Source organism: Lissotriton helveticus, chromosome 12 (assembly GCF_964261635.1).
Source record: "Lissotriton helveticus chromosome 12, aLisHel1.1, whole genome shotgun sequence".
Classification (NCBI taxonomy): Eukaryota; Metazoa; Chordata; class Amphibia; order Caudata; family Salamandridae; genus Lissotriton; species Lissotriton helveticus.
In genome coordinates, this window is record NC_136073.1 from 802825358 (window position 1) to 802842050 (window position 16693).

The 16693-nt window shown below is 46.4% G+C and overlaps 1 protein-coding gene across 1 annotated transcript in view; it reads left to right on the forward strand.

Moving 5' to 3' along the window:
- The first annotated feature begins 2211 nt into the window (after window positions 1-2211).
- The window catches only part of ANXA9 (annexin A9), a 155132-nt gene continuing 140650 nt past the window's right edge, over window positions 2212-16693 (forward strand). The window contains exons 1-2 of the mRNA XM_078669119.1: window positions 2212-2329; window positions 9940-10049. The gene's annotated coding sequence lies outside the window, so the exon portion shown is untranslated. The remainder of the gene's footprint in view (window positions 2330-9939; window positions 10050-16693) is intronic.

Genomic DNA, 16693 nt, shown 5'->3' on the forward strand with positions numbered 1-16693 from the left:
ACTGCCTCTATCCAGACTTTCAAAACAGATCTTAAATCTCTTCTCTTCCAAAGACACTTACAGGAATAATTCAACCCTTTTTCATGACCCTCAAGGCCGCTTGGCATTCACTTGAGCTCAACATTAAAAATATGTATTATATACCTGTATTAACTTAATTTTGCCATCACTTATTTTATTTTTACCTCTTTATCCTGATTGTCTTTGTAACTTGTTAGGGTGTTAATCTCCTTGTGTAACGTACTTGGGGGCCCATTATGATCACGGACGGACTTGAGTTCGTCCGCGACCATAGAGGAGGAGGGAACCTCCGCATGGACTGCGGAGTTCCCTCCTGTCCAATTAGGATGTGACCGCCACCCTGGCGGTCACATCCTCTATTTTTACCATTGCGGCGGGTGCGGCTTCAAGCTGCACCCACCGCAATGGTAAAAATGCATACATTGCATTTGTATGCAGAAAGCGGCAGGCACCGTGCGGTGCCTGCCGATTTCTGCATACAAATGCAGGGGGGTACCATAGGTACCCCCCATGTGTGCCCTCCACCCCCCTTCACCCAGGGGCCCGCAACGGGCCCCCGCAGTGAAGTTCCACATGCTTTTCCACGGCGGAAAACCCGCCGCGGAAAAGCATTTTTTAAAGCCCATCCTAATATGGCTGGCGGTGTCTGAGAGACACCGCCACCATATTAGAGCTGCGGACGGAAACCAGGACCCACCAGCCATCCTAATGTGGCGGTGGGTCTATGGTGGGTCCGCTGCGGTTTTTCCGCATCCTCCGGGCCGGCGGTGGCTTCCGCCGGCCAGGAGGATGCGGAAAAAACGCAATCGTAATAGGCCCCTTGGTTCTATTGTAAAGCGCTCTGACACCTTTGGGTAAATTGCGCACTATATAGAACTGCATTAAATAAATAGATGGCATTTAAACAAGGGACGCTTTCCTTGGAGACGCTTTCGAGTGCCACCAGTGTCCAAACAGTCGTCATCCCACCCCTGTTTACACAGTAAAACAGCACACCTGAGCTCTCAGCCCCGGCTCGCCTCAGACGAACTGTGTGAAAGTGTCCGGAGCACTGGTCACCACAGTTTAAAGCACTACCAGCCAACAGCTTCAGGGTTTTCCTCTGAGGTTTTTTACCACACGTATACTTAACTGGTAGTGGGGAAAACACAACATTCAGAAGAAGTAAAAATCATGTAGGGTAAGCCGAGAAAAACTATTTTGGATCACGTCACGGAAATACGTCATGGTTATGTGAAGTTACGTCAGGACCAGGCGTCTCGCGCTCAAGCAGTACCGCGAACGCAACATGCGCCATTCGGTCATGAGCGCGTGTACACACCAACGCGCGCACGTTCACGCAGGCAGACGCAGAGGCGTAACACAGGCGTCAACGGTGCAGGGGGCACTTATCTTCAAATGGTGGGGGGGGGTGTTTCAGACTGAGTGGAGGCCCAAGGGCCGCTCACCACGGTCTGCTGTGACAACCCCCCCCCCCCAGCTTTTTATGTTACACTATTGGGCACACAGACCTGTGGAGTGACGCAAAACGATGCCCCCTTCAGATTGTGAAGATGCGCCCCCGGGTCTCCCATATTTCAGAGATATATATTGGTTTAGGGCTGAATGGAGTGGGGCCTTGACGGTTGGGGGGCCCTGAAGTTTTTGGGGTCCCCCTGCGCTGCAGGGGCCTGCAATACGCACCTGACACGGAGCAACATTCACTCACATGCTTGCACTCCCACAAACTCCACGGCCTTCCGCGCGCACCCGCAGACACCTGCACACACCCGCAGACACCTGCACACACCCGCCTGCACATATCAGGCACCCTTGGCCTTTTCCCAGGCAGCTGAAAGGAGATTACAGCAGAGATTCCAGGCTCGTGGCCACAGGGGGAGGCGGGATCCCGCCTGGCAGGTTCCTCCTAGTGAGGCCCACAATCACACCAAGGAATGCAGCTCTGCACAGGGGCACACCCTGCCTCCCACCCTCCACGCTGGTGCACTCATGTGAACTCGGTGGACAGGCCCAGCTGTTCTTATCTGTTGGGGGTGGGGGGTAGACGGGCCTGCATGGCCTTATCTGCAGAAAAAAAGTCCTCTGGAATGGACTCCCGGGGCCTTATCAGCTGAGAAAAGACAGGTCGAGGGCTTCCCTGGTGGTCTGCACTTGCAAGAAGCAGGCCGACTGGACTGACCGAGATAACGTAACTCAGTGAGTTAAGTTTCACTACTGGATCTTTGTCTATCCTGCAGCTTTAAAATCTGCAGGGCCTATTCAGCCTTTCTTCCTTCTGATTTCCCTAAAGTGGGTACCACTAAACTCGGTAAGAACGCCTATTTTTTTTTTATAGTTTAGTAGCAAATGCTATTTAAACAAGCATTGGAAATGCAATAGGTCTCGCACCATTAGAGTTAGTGCTTTTAGAATTGTTCATGGGTTTTTTTTGTAAATGTTTAGCATTTTTGTTTCCTGTAGCCAATGCTAAAGAATTACAAATAAAAAAAGCCATAAACATTTCTTAAAGCTCTAACTGAAATGGTCTGAGACCTATTGCACTGTGTGAGGGTGAGGGGTTGAGGATGAGTGAGGGTGAGGGTGAGAGTGGGTGAGGGTGAGTGAGGGTGAGGGGTTGAGGGTGAGTGAGGGTGAGGGGTTGAGGGTGAGTGAGAGTGAGGGTGAGTGAGGGTGAGTGAGGGTGAGTGAGGGTGAGGGGTTGAGGGTGAGTGAGAGTGAGGGTGAGTGAGGGTGAGGGGTTGAGGTTGAGGGTGAGGTGTTGAGGGTGAGTGAGGGTGAGGGTGAGTGAGGGTGAGGGTGAGTGAGGTGTTGAGGGTGAGTGAGGGTGAGGGTGAGTTAGGGTGAGGGGTTGAGGGTGAGTGAGAGTAGTTGAAGCTGAGTGAGGGTGAGTGAGAGTGAGGGTGAGTGAGGGGTTGAGGGTGAAGGTTTGAGGGTGAGGGTGAGCACACAAGCTTAGGAGTATGTCTTAGCACAACTTGCCCTCACCAATCACCTTTCACTTCTCAGGGCCTATGGACTTTCAAGGCTACAGATAGCATCTGCCATGTGCCTTAGAGGAACATTTATGTTTTAAAAATGTATTTGACAAATAATTATCGATCCATAGTTCAGCGCCGGCGAGATTATGCATTTTTGATATTTTTTGTTGCTGCACAGGCACTCGTGAGCATCATCTTTACCAGACTATACTATGGGTGGGCCGAGAGTTAGGCAGTCCAGGATCTGGGTGTTGCCATTTTAGAATGGCCCCTTACTTGCCAACTGATGGAGAATTGTTGGGTGGTCTCACTACTACTCGCTGATCTTGTAATTCATGCTCTAATACAAATGAACACTAAATAGCTTTTTATTCACCATCTCAGCAAGAGGCCAACAATTGAATAAGCAGAGTGTGAACCCTTCAGTGAACAGCACCAGTGTAAGTTGTGGATGACTTGAGGATTGTCGCTCATATTTTAACAGATTCGTAACTATTTCACATACATCTTTTTAGTACGAAAGATTCGCTGTTTTTTATTTTCTCATCTCTGATGCATTTTACTTGTTTCTTTTCATTCCTGCATAAACCATAGAGCCAACTCGGCACAAACGTGTTATAATGTGGTCAGAGGGAGGGGCACTAGATGACGAGATGTGGACTACCGCCACATTATGCAAGCTTGCCAGAGCCTCTGTGCCTTGTGGTAAACTACAGCTGTTCTTGAAGTGCTCAGAGCTGCTTCTTCATTCAACGTAAGCCATCGCTTCACTCCAATGAGAGCATCTGAGCATCCTGAAATTGACGTCCTTTGCATAATAAAAGTGTTTACATACCTCAAGCTTCTTTCTCTAGGATTCTTTCTGTAGGATTTCCTTCTGTTTCCTGCTCAATGGTTTCTTCAATGAAATGTTCTTAATTGCTTGTTTCTTTGCTGATTTTTTGGAGAGCAGAACTAGAGCACAGCTTGTAGCTACTCCTTTCAGTCTTTCGTCATATTTCAGTTACTGGTGCGTGTACTGCATCATTGAGGCACACGGCCCTGGTGCTGGGTGTGCAGGGTCGATTTTTACATTGACACAAACATGGGAAATAAGTGGTGCAAATTGAAATTATACTGTTTTCGTGCATGCTATTTAAAAAACAAAAATACGCTATTCCCTCAAAGTTATTACCAGCAAAATAACGAGAGTGTAGTTTGCACAAAGCTCTAAAATAGCACTGGAAACAAAGACAACAAGTGAAAGCAAGTTGCGGTAAAGCGGGTTTGGGCTTTCATTTAATGTTATTCCCGAAATGTGCTCCAGGCAACACGTTAATCTCTTTGTACGTCGTGTTTGTGCTGCATATTTGGAGGCTTGACAATAACATGCTAGTTGGGGCTGAGCAACACCAAAATGGTTAAAGGGACTGTAAGAAGGGACGGTGCAAGGAAAACAAACTGCGAGGGGCGGAAGGAAGGAGACAATGTAAAAAAAATTCAAATGAAAAGAAGCGAGACGGGTCAATTACATGTTCCCTCCAAGCGCAATGCCGCTGCCAGCAGCGGCAGAGCAAGAAAGTCAGCACAAACAAACGGTGCGAAGAGGTGGCTCAACATATAACGATGCCGACTTTGGAGAAGGAGAACAGGGTTCGAGCCTCAGCGTGGGCGGCATCATTAATTATAAATTAAATAAACTGAGATCTCCTGCATATTAAATATAAATAAATAAACAGCGTGCGTGGGGTGAGGGCAGGAAGCTGCCAGCTATTTAAAAAACAAAAATACGCTATTCCCTCAAAGTTATTACCAGCAAAATAACGAGAGTGTAGTTTGCACAAAGCTCTAAAATAGCACTGGAAACAAAGACAACAAGTGAAAGCAAGTTGCGGTAAAGCGGGTTTGGGCTTTCATTTAATGTTATTCCCGAAATGTGCTCCAGGCAACACGTTAATCTCTTTGTACGTCGTGTTTGTGCTGCATATTTGGAGGCTTGACAATAACATGCTAGTTGGGGCTGAGCAACACCAAAATGGTTAAAGGGACTGTAAGAAGGGACGGTGCAAGGAAAACAAACTGCGAGGGGCGGAAGGAAGGAGACAATGTAAAAAAAATTCAAATGAAAAGAAGCGAGACGGGTCAATTACATGTTCCCTCCAAGCGCAATGCCGCTGCCAGCAGCGGCAGAGCAAGAAAGGGACTGTAAGAAGGGACGGTGCAAGGAAAACAAACTGCGAGGGGCGGAAGGAAGGAGACAATGTAAAAAAAATTCAAATGAAAAGAAGCGAGACGGGTCAATTACATGTTCCCTCCAAGCGCAATGCCGCTGCCAGCAGCGGCAGAGCAAGAAAGTCAGCACAAACAAACGGTGCGAAGAGGTGGCTCAACATATAACGATGCCGACTTTGGAGAAGGAGAACAGGGTTCGAGCCTCAGCGTGGGCGGCATCATTAATTATAAATTAAATAAACTGAGATCTCCTGCATATTAAATATAAATAAATAAACAGCGTGCGTGGGGTGAGGGCAGGAAGCTGCCAGATATGGAAATACCAGCATCAAAGAAAACAAGACGGAGGGAAGAGAGGGGAGGGGGGAGGGGGGAGGAGAAATGCGACACGGCGGGAAGGGGCAGGCAGGATGACTCAAGGGAGGGGGCGGAGCGGGGCAGAGCGGCATGTGGGTGTGAAGAAGCCGGGCCTTTGAAGTGAAGCTAAGCTTCACTTCAAAGGTGTCGGAGGAATGCGGGCGGCTGTGCACGCGCTTTTAAGCTCAATGCACATGCGCATTGAGCTTAAAGTCACGGGCACTGCAAGGAATCGCCACGATTCCTTGCAAGTTAGATAAAGAGTAGATGAGCCCCTATAGTCTCGCTTGCTCGATGCGCATGCGCATCGACAGGCGAGACCTAAAAAACAAGTGCTTTTAGTCTTATTTTCATTTTTACCTTTGATCTTTTCTTTTTGTCCCCCCCTCCCCCACATTCACTGCCCCAATCTTTCTTTAACAACATCCTTTACCTGTATCTCTGTATTGGTATCATTTTTTATTGCAAGGGCTTCCTCTGGATTTCAACCTTCTTTTTCTCGTTTTCCTCCCATTTTCGTAGCTGTATAATTGATTTGATTTGTTTCTCTCTTGCTCATTTTTCTTTTCTTCTTTACTTTTCCATTCGTTCATCATCGAGTCTCTATCATTTTTGCATACTTTTATCTCTTTATGTAGTATTTACATTTTTTACCCAGCTTCCTTCTTTTTAGGTCTCGCCTGTCGATGCGCATGCGCATCGAGCAAGCGAGACTATAGGGGCTCATCTACTCTTTATCTAACTTGCAAGGAATCGTGGCGATTCCTTGCAGTGCCCGTGACTTTTAAGCTCAATGCGCATGTGCATTGAGCTTAAAAGCGCGTGCACAGCCGCCCGCATTCCTCCGACACCTTTGAAGTGAAGCTTAGCTTCACTTCAAAGGCCCGGCTTCTTCACACCCACATGCCGCTCTGCCCCGCTCCGCCCCCTCCCCTGAGTCATCCTGCCTGCCCCTTCCCGCCGTGTCGCATTTCTCCTCCCCCCTCCCCTCTCCCCTCTCTTCCCTCCGTCTTGTTTTCTTTGATGCTGGTATTTCCATATCTGGCAGCTTCCTGCCCTCACCCCACGCACGCTGTTTATTTATTTATATTTAATATGCAGGAGATCTCAGTTTATTTAATTTATAATTAATGATGCCGCCCACGCTGAGGCTCGAACCCTGTTCTCCTTCTCCAAAGTCGGCATCGTTATATGTTGAGCCACCTCTTCGCACCGTTTGTTTGTGCTGACTTTCTTGCTCTGCCGCTGCTGGCAGCGGCATTGCGCTTGGAGGGAACATGTAATTGACCCGTCTCGCTTCTTTTCATTTGAATTTTTTTTACATTGTCTCCTTCCTTCCGCCCCTCGCAGTTTGTTTTCCTTGCACCGTCCCTTCTTACAGTCCCTTTAACCATTTTGGTGTTGCTCAGCCACAACTAGCATGTTATTGTCAAGCCTCCAAATATGCAGCACAAACACGACGTACAAAGAGATTAACGTGTTGCCTGGAGCACATTTCGGGAATAACATTAAATGAAAGCCCAAACCCGCTTTACCGCAACTTGCTTTCACTTGTTGTCTTTGTTTCCAGTGCTATTTTAGAGCTTTGTGCAAACTACACTCTCGTTATTTTGCTGGTAATAACTTTGAGGGAATAGCGTATTTTTGTTTTTTAAATAGCTGGCAGCTTCCTGCCCTCACCCCACGCACGCTGTTTATTTATTTATATTTAATATGCAGGAGATCTCAGTTTATTTAATTTATAATTAATGATGCCGCCCACGCTGAGGCTCGAACCCTGTTCTCCTTCTCCAAAGTCGGCATCGTTATATGTTGAGCCACCTCTTCGCACCGTTTGTTTGTGCTGACTTTCTTGCTCTGCCGCTGCTGGCAGCGGCATTGCGCTTGGAGGGAACATGTAATTGACCCGTCTCGCTTCTTTTCATTTGATTTTTTTTTACATTGTCTCCTTCCTTCCGCCCCTCGCAGTTTGTTTTCCTTGCACCGTCCCTTCTTACAGTCCCTTTAACCATTTTGGTGTTGCTCAGCCCCAACTAGCATGTTATTGTCAAGCCTCCAAATATGCAGCACAAACACGACGTACAAAGAGATTAACGTGTTGCCTGGAGCACATTTCGGGAATAACATTAAATGAAAGCCCAAACCCGCTTTACCGCAACTTGCTTTCACTTGTTGTCTTTGTTTCCAGTGCTATTTTAGAGCTTTGTGCAAACTACACTCTCGTTATTTTGCTGGTAATAACTTTGAGGGAATAGCGTATTTTTGTTTTTTAAATAGCATGCACGAAAACAGTATAATTTCAATTTGCACCACTTATTTCCCATGTTTGTGTCAATGTAAAAATCGACCCTGCACACCCAGCACCAGGGCCGTGTGCCTCAATGATGCAGTACACGCACCAGTAACTGAAATATGACGAAAGACTGAAAGGAGTAGCTACAAGCTGTGCTCTAGTTCTGCTCTCCAAAAAATCAGCAAAGAAACAAGCAATTAAGAACATTTCATTGAAGAAACCATTGAGCAGGAAACAGAAGGAAATCCTACAGAAAGAATCCTAGAGAAAGAAGCTTGAGGTATGTAAACACTTTTATTATGCAAAGGACGTCAATTTCAGGATGCTCAGATGCTCTCATTGGAGTGAAGCGATGGCTTACGTTGAATGAAGAAGCAGCTCTGAGCACTTCAAGAACAGCTGTAGTTTACCACAAGGCACAGAGGCTCTGGCAAGCTTGCATAATGTGGCGGTAGTCCACATCTCGTCATCTAGTGCCCCTCCCTCTGACCACATTATAACACGTTTGTGCCGAGTTGGCTCTATGGTTTATGCAGGAATGAAAAGAAACAAGTAAAATGCATCAGAGATGAGAAAATAAAAAACAGCGAATCTTTCGTACTAAAAAGATGTATGTGAAATAGTTACGAATCTGTTAAAATATGAGCGACAATCCTCAAGTCATCCACAACTTACACTGGTGCTGTTCACTGAAGGGTTCACACTCTGCTTATTCAATTGTTGGCCTCTTGCTGAGATGGTGAATAAAAAGCTATTTAGTGTTCATTTGTATTAGAGCATGAATTACAAGATCAGCGAGTAGTAGTGAGACCACCCAACAATTCTCCATCAGTTGGCAAGTAAGGGGCCATTCTAAAATGGCAACACCCAGATCCTGGACTGCCTAACTCTCGGCCCACCCATAGTATAGTCTGGTAAAGATGATGCTCACGAGTGCCTGTGCAGCAACAAAAAATATCAAAAATGCATAATCTCGCCGGCGCTGAACTATGGATCGATAATTATTTGTCAAATACATTTTTAAAACATAAATGTTCCTCTAAGGCACATGGCAGATGCTATCTGTAGCCTTGAAAGTCCATAGGCCCTGAGAAGTGAGAGGTGATTGGTGAGGGCAAGTTGTGCTAAGACATACTCCTAAGCTTGTGTGCTCATCCTCACCCTCAAACCTTCACCCTCAACCCCTCACTCACCCTCACTCTCACTCACCCTCACTCAGCCTCAACTACTCTCACTCACCCTCAACCCCTCACCCTAACTCACCCTCACCCTCACTCACCCTCAACACCTCACTCACCCTCACCCTCACTCACCCTCACCCTCACTCACCCTCAACACCTCACCCTCAACCTCAACCCCTCACCCTCACTCACCCTCACTCTCACTCACCCTCAACCCCTCACCCTCACTCACCCTCACTCACCCTCACTCACCCTCACTCTCACTCACCCTCAACCCCTCACCCTCACTCACCCTCAACCCCTCACCCTCACTCACCCTCACCCACTCTCACCCTCACCCTCACTCATCCTCAACCCCTCACCCTCACACAGTGCAATAGGTCTCAGACCATTTCAGTTAGAGCTTTAAGAAATGTTTATGGCTTTTTTTATTTGTAATTCTTTAGCATTGGCTACAGGAAACAAAAATGCTAAACATTTACAAAAAAAAACCATAAACAATTCTAAAAGCACTAACTCTAATGGTGCGAGACCTATTGCATTTCCAATGCTTGTTTTTAATTGTTCTAATGTCCTCTCTTTTTATTTCTATTTTGTTTTCTTTCATTGTTTATTCTTGCAGTCACTTTTTTATGCATCCCCTTTTTTTTACAGCTCCATCTTTGTTTCCATCTTTCTAATTCCACCTGGACTCTTTCCATCTTTATCTTATTTCTTTTTCCTGCTCTTTTTTCTTTGCTTCTCTTTCCCTCTCTTTCCCTTCTTATTGTTCCTTCTTTGCTTCTTTTTTTAATCTTTCACTTTCAACCCATCTTTGTCTCTCTTCTCCTATTTTTTTTCTCTATCTTTGTAAACATGTTCTTGATTGTTTTTTCATCTTTCTTTCCATTTTTATTAGTCATTCAGCAACCTACACATTGCGTACTAAAGAACAAGATTACTGTACTAGAGTGCTGCTCCCACGCTCTATCACCATAAATTCAGACTGCTGTACCCAGTCTTGTGCAGGTATACGATTTATGTAGTTCCAATCATGTGCCCAAATGAATGTGTTGCTTTGTTTGCTTTCATTTTATTTTCATCTTCTCCTTGCTTTGTTCAGTCTTTCATTTGATCTTCTTCCTTCTATCTTTACTTTTTATCTCATTCCTTCCAAATTTCCTTTCATCTTCTTTCTCCTGCCTCAATTTACTTCTCTCCTGTTTTACTTACATTCTCTGCTTTCCTTCTTTTCTGTCATCTCTTTCCTTCCAGCTTTACCTTCACCCCATTACTTTCTTCCACCTTTACTCTCATCCTCTGCTTCTATCCTTGCCCTTATTACCTTCCACCATTTTCCACGCTCTCTCGCATTTAGGTTCTCATGTTGTTTTAGATCTGGGTGTCAGTGCAGCTGTCTGCTGGGCCCATTTAAAAAAAAATTGTAACAGTGTAGGCTCGGGCACCTCCCAAAGGTGTAATTCACTTTCACCTGATGTTATTGGCTGTTTCATGTATCATTCTGCTTCTCGTGAAGTGTTTGCATTACAGTGCGTGAATTACTACTTTACATCTCAAATTACATTTAACCATGACACACTAAACTCTTTATCTCATAGATGCATTGTTTACAGTAAGCAATAGTTTCTGTTTGAGTTTTCACTGCAGCAGGATTTTTTGAATGCATTAGTCAGGATTCAAAATGCAAACCGGGCCCATTGGCTTTGCCGGTGCTTGTTATTTTTGCCATCTTCATAAGTTCATATTATGTCTTTAATATGTTTGTCTCCTTTAACAACCCCTACAAAGACACAACTCTGACATGACATGCTCCGGAAGCAGTGGTTCCTTTGTAAAAAATAAAATAAGTGCACAGGCCTTCGTCAGGTGGCCACTGTAGCTTACTCCACCCACTGCCAGCGCTGTCACTACCAACACAAAGCGATACAAAAGGGGATGATAGACGGAGCGCTTGAGCAAATCAAACACTCACCCCCAGTCAACTGATCTGGGTTTAATCCATCACCATTCTTTAGCCCACTCAGCCACCCTAGTTCAGACATGGCTATATGCAAATCAGTCTGACCCTGTGCCTCATGGGAACAGTCCAGCCCGAACTGCCAAGCCATGTCTTCCCTGGACCGTAAACCAGCATCCTGGGACCGGTTTCGGATTCATAATCCTCATCAGCCAGGCTATCTTGAATCCAGTGGCCAAGTGAGCAAGGGACTCGCGTCTGAGCATACCCAGCCAACTTAGGGCGAACAAAGCGATACAAAAGGGGATGATGGACGGAGCGCTTGAGCAAATCAAACACTCACCCCCAGTCAACTGATCTGGGTTTAATCCATCACTACCAACACAACTACAAACCATCACACTCCTATAAGTGCTACAATTCAGACTATTCCAGACCCCTAGAGCTAAATGAATGGTTTGGGAGGCAGGTATAAGTCCATTTAGTGTATATCTAATTAATCAATAAATAAAAAACGGGGGCTCATGGTTTGATCCCTGGCGCCGCGGCAGGTTAGACCAGCACCATGTGACTCTGGGCAATAACTCACTTAATCTTCCCAACGGCCCCCAGCGCTGTGACACCCTTAGGGGTAATTGTTAGCGCTTTACAAATACCGGTATTTCATTTCACTGTTGTTGTGCTCATCCCTAAATTAGCTAAACAGCACCGCCATGTGGCTGATTGTAATAAGCTCTGGTGTTGGCAATTAAGTGCCAGTCCCAAGCACAGGCTCAAATTAAGCACAGTCTGAAAGTGCTTTTTATAATCTTCAATCTGAAAAGCTTGGAGTTAACAGCAAAGCTAAGAGTGGCCAAGCGCACCAATTCAATCAGCCCAGTGGCAACTTCCGGCCCTGCAGATCATAGCACACATAACAATCCTTACGTTTTCGTCATCACTGTTAGAATATGGTGGCTCCAGCCAGATCCGCAGATATCATTGAGCCAGATGCGAGATCCAGGCATGACCCAATTCAAAATTAGTACATCCCAATCTTAATGTAGCCCGGGGCAGTGTGTGACCACCAGGAGAGATGTTGCAGCATCTTCAGGAACTCCAGAATTCCTTTAAAGCTTTGACTGGCACACTTAAAAGTCTAGCACTATCTGCATTTATATGACAAGTAACGGAGCAGTTCTGGATGGTTGGAGAACAGCTGGAACACAACCAATCTGAAGGCACTTGCCTATATCTTCAAAAGTTGTAGAGACACAACCCAAGATTTGAAAGTGGCTTTTCTCACTTCCTTTTTAGGTCTCGGCTAGCCGCGCGAAGCGCGTCTCCGCCGAGCCCCTTTTGTCGGCATGTGTGCTTCCCAGGAGACAGTCCTGGCCGCGCGCATCGCCTTGGAGGTGATTTGAAAGTGACACGCGAACGAGCGCTGCGGCCAGGCGCTGTCGCCTGGGAAGCACACACGCATGCGCATACACACACAAGCGGCCACATACATACAGAGAGACCCCCCCCCACATGCACACACGCACATACAAGCTGCATTCATGGGTCGGTCCCAAGCACCCTTCTCTCCCTGCTCCCCGAACACCAGCCCAGCTCCCTCCCAAGCTCCGGCTGCGGCTTTACCTTTGCAGCGGCGCCGAGCCGGATGCGCGCTCAGATCTGAAGGAACAGATCCCACGGAAATGGAACCGGGAGAGCGAGCTCCGCCGGGAGGCTCACATCGAGAGGCGCGGGGAGTGGGGCAGCTGCAGTGCGCTTCCACCGACTGCAGGGGGGTGCCACCGAGCGCCTTCCCGAGGAAAGCGGTGGGAGGCAGGGGCCGAGCTTGCGGGAGGAGGTAAGGAGAGGAGGGAGGAGAAACGAGAGCGCGCTCGAGGGCCTGACTGACAGAAGCACGAGGAGGCAGGACTTCTCACGAAAAACAGAATTGAGCTCTAGTTGACACCCCCGGGGTACCTAAGAGTTGTCGGCGTGAAGGAGTAGAAACGTCTCGCCCTGTGGGTATTAGTACTATGATCGATTCGCCCCAGGTTGCAGGGGGCTCAGAACACACAGCTGCAGGCATTCCAACCACATGGCTCTTCAGTTAAAACAAGCATTAGCAAAAGCACTGGTTAGAAAGTCGTGCCCTTCGCTGCTACAAGATGGAAATACCCAGCAGTTATTTCTGTTACACAAAACCAGCCCTGGTCCGTGTGCCAATCTGCAGTATCTGCAGAAAACATCCTTTTCGAAAGCCCCATCTGCTTATACATAGGAGTAAAATAATAAAAATGCCTTCAAAAGTGCAGTGCTTAATAAACTTGGGATAAAGCAATCAATATTCAGCTGACTAACATAGTTCTTTATTTCATGTAGGCTATTTGCAGGGTGCCACGTGAAGGAGGAGGGGTAGTTTACTAACTGTGGGTCACTGGACATGTTTAGCATGTGTGACATCGAGCAGCAGGTGACAGCAGCCCACACACCGGTTCAGCTGCACATAAGCTGTTGGAGACAATGACTTTACTTTCAAATGGGTCGTAGATGGGCTGGATAAGAGGACTGAACAAGAAATAAGATTCCTCCTTGGTAATAATCCGGGTTGGAGGGGGGGGGGGGTTCTCAGGTCACATGCATAAATCAAAAGGAGGATCCATTCAGCCTTTGTCTTTCCAATATCAATAATCTGAGTAACCTAAACAGGATAACATCAGTTTTGTGCAGCACTTAGAAGCTGAGAAAGGTTGTTTTTATGATCTGTACAAAAATATAAGAGTTAAAAAAGGTTTAGTTTATCATAACTTGATTTTTTTATTTTTATTAAAAGGGCAACTCGCCCAACTTGCAGTAGGATCTACCCTAGAACCAGTCACATATCAGCAACCCAACTGCTTTTTTTGTCATCAGTGCCCCATAGTCCAAATCACCCTAGATTAAAAGAGGCCACAAGTAATGGCCGCTGGACAGTGGTGCAAGAGAGGGCATTGGTCGTCTGTCATAAGACCTGCTTCGATTCAGAGGAGCTCAATCTGCATACAAGATCAGCCAGAAGGTATGAATGAACCCATAGAATGTTCGATCCGTATACACAGGCCTGCTGGACTTATGCACCAGCGGGGAAAGAAATTACGCAAGGAAAATCAATAAGGCAGGAATATTAGCCAATTAAGTAGGAATATTATGCAATTAAAAGCAAGTTGAGCAACACATTGTGTGGTATTATCCACTTATTTTGACATTTTAATATACACTGATGCAAAGGAAACTTAGTACTATAGAAAATGCACAGTTAAAAAAAAATCACACATTCAGCTGTTCTCCTCCTCACACACCCCCACACACTCACACACACACACACACTTACTCTCCTATCACACATATAACACACTCCTTTCACTTATACATACAGCACACACACACTCCTATCACTTACACACAAACGCACACTCACAGTCCACACACACACACACACACGCATACACTCCTATCATTTAGACATACAGCATTCACACAAAATAACCCACCGATTATGTTTTGGGAAACTGAAGGCAGTGCATTAAGCTGCAAGTGTGGCTTGGAAAAAAGATGGCTGCTTGTCGTTTGGAGGTACTAGGCCTTGTGGGCGAAAACCTTTAGTAACACCAATACAGACTTTACTAAAAATGTAATGCAACCCATTGTCATATACAATGCCAATAACTCAAACTTTAATGCTGCGAGACCTATTGCATTGCAAATGCTTGTTTTTTTTTAGTCCTCCTACATACAACCAGAAGATATATGCTCTAGATGGGATCTCTCTGTGCCTTTCACACCGACAAACTCGATTGCCGCCCCAATGTCTGTGTGCGGCAAACAGGGTTCACCCTTGTCCAACTCCCTTTCCCTTCGACGGACCATCATGGGAACCAGGGCGGACCAGACCTCAAACCTCTGGCAAAATAGTTGGACCACCGTTAGTTCTTGTCATGATTACGAGCACGCATACAGCCTCCATCCCTCACCTTTCCCGGTTTCGCCTGTCACGTATGAATGCATCAGGGACTACATATCCCACAAGGCTTAGGGGCCTATCTCAGATAGCCAGGAAGGAGCACACTCCGACTTAAACCCCGCCCCCTAAGGAAACGGTGCTTGACAAACTGCCTACGGAGCCTTGGACCTGTTTTGCTGTTTCTAGGTTTCCCTGTGTCCTGCCAAACTTCACGTTTTTGCCGGGATTGGGAACGCGCTACTTGAAGCGCACCTTGCATCCTGAACTCTTAAGTACTTGTTCCTTTGTTTTGCGGTGATTACCGCGGAACCGGTTTGGAGCCCGCGTCTCTGTTCACAGGAGCCGAACAGGAGACGCTGAGACATTTGCGCTGTTTGGGAGCGTGTCAGAAACCTCCCTACAAGCTGAACTCTGACATACACCGAAGCACTTCTCGGCGGACGTGCTGTAAGTCTCGGTTCAGGAACCGAACCGAAGAACTTTGATCATCTTGTTTTACTTTGCCTTCTTGACTTTGGATTTGCGTGGGAGACCAGAGTTCTTTCACGTCCCCTTTATTTTTGTTACGAAGTCACTCCGGAGTAACGTGAACAACGTGAGAGTCGGAGACCGCGCATGTAGGCGCTCTCCTCTCACAACACGCGAAGATCTTCCCAGCGGTACTTCTCTCGGAACCCTCCGACCCTACAGGTTTACCAACACCCTTCCGACTGCGCATCAAGGCACTATCCTCCCAAGGCACCCTCTACCACTAGAACGTTCCTCTGGAGAGAGATCCTGGACAAATTCCTGTAAGTGCGATAGGGGTTGTGTCTTTCTGTGTACTGGTGGGGAGTGTGTTTGCGGTACTTCTCATTCTGTTCTTGTTTTCTTCTATATGCAGGGGTCCCAGAGGGAGTATAGAAGACTGTCACCTATTCCTGTGACGGAACAGGCTTCTTTTGTTATTTTGTCCCATTCCCCTTTTCCCGTGAATACTTCACTACCCATAGTGCACTGATACATTGTGGTGAGTTTAGTGTTTAGGGGAAGTTGGGAAATACTCTTCACGGCTTCGTTCCTGCTGGCCGTTCCTAAGGTTAGTGGCTTATTATTTTTGGTGCTACTGACACCTGACAGTTCTTCACCCAGGCCAACAGTGCTGACCAGACCTTGTCAGCACTCGCTTCATCGCAAGCCATATCTGACTTACTGACCATCATAATATTTTTTAGACAGTCAGCAAATCTGGGAGGAGCTTCCGACTTCCATTCTCTACATATTTCTCTCCTGGCAATGACTATCACATAGAATAGGAATTGTGAAGCAAAGCTATTCATGTTATATCCAGATGGCAGACCAAAAAAAACCAGTCTAGGGGAACATATAATCTCACTTCCAAACTCTATGCATTTAAGAAGATTTGGTCTTTGCATGCCATACGAGAATGCAGGGTGTGTCTGCAAGTGCAATTACACTAATATTCATGTAGTGAGTTCTTAGTAATACGTTTTTATTACTATACTAATTGAATCATTTTCACAATATTGGAATAATGACAGATTGAGGAAAAGTATGGCAACGTTCTAATACCTTGATCTTTGATGCAGGTGCAGAAGCCGCTCACCTGTAATAGCACAGTTGTATCTTGGGGCATGCCAGTAACACAAGGATATCGGAAACAAAAGCATTAACACACTGTGCTACCCTCATGAAGTATGAATCTGTTACTTGCACACT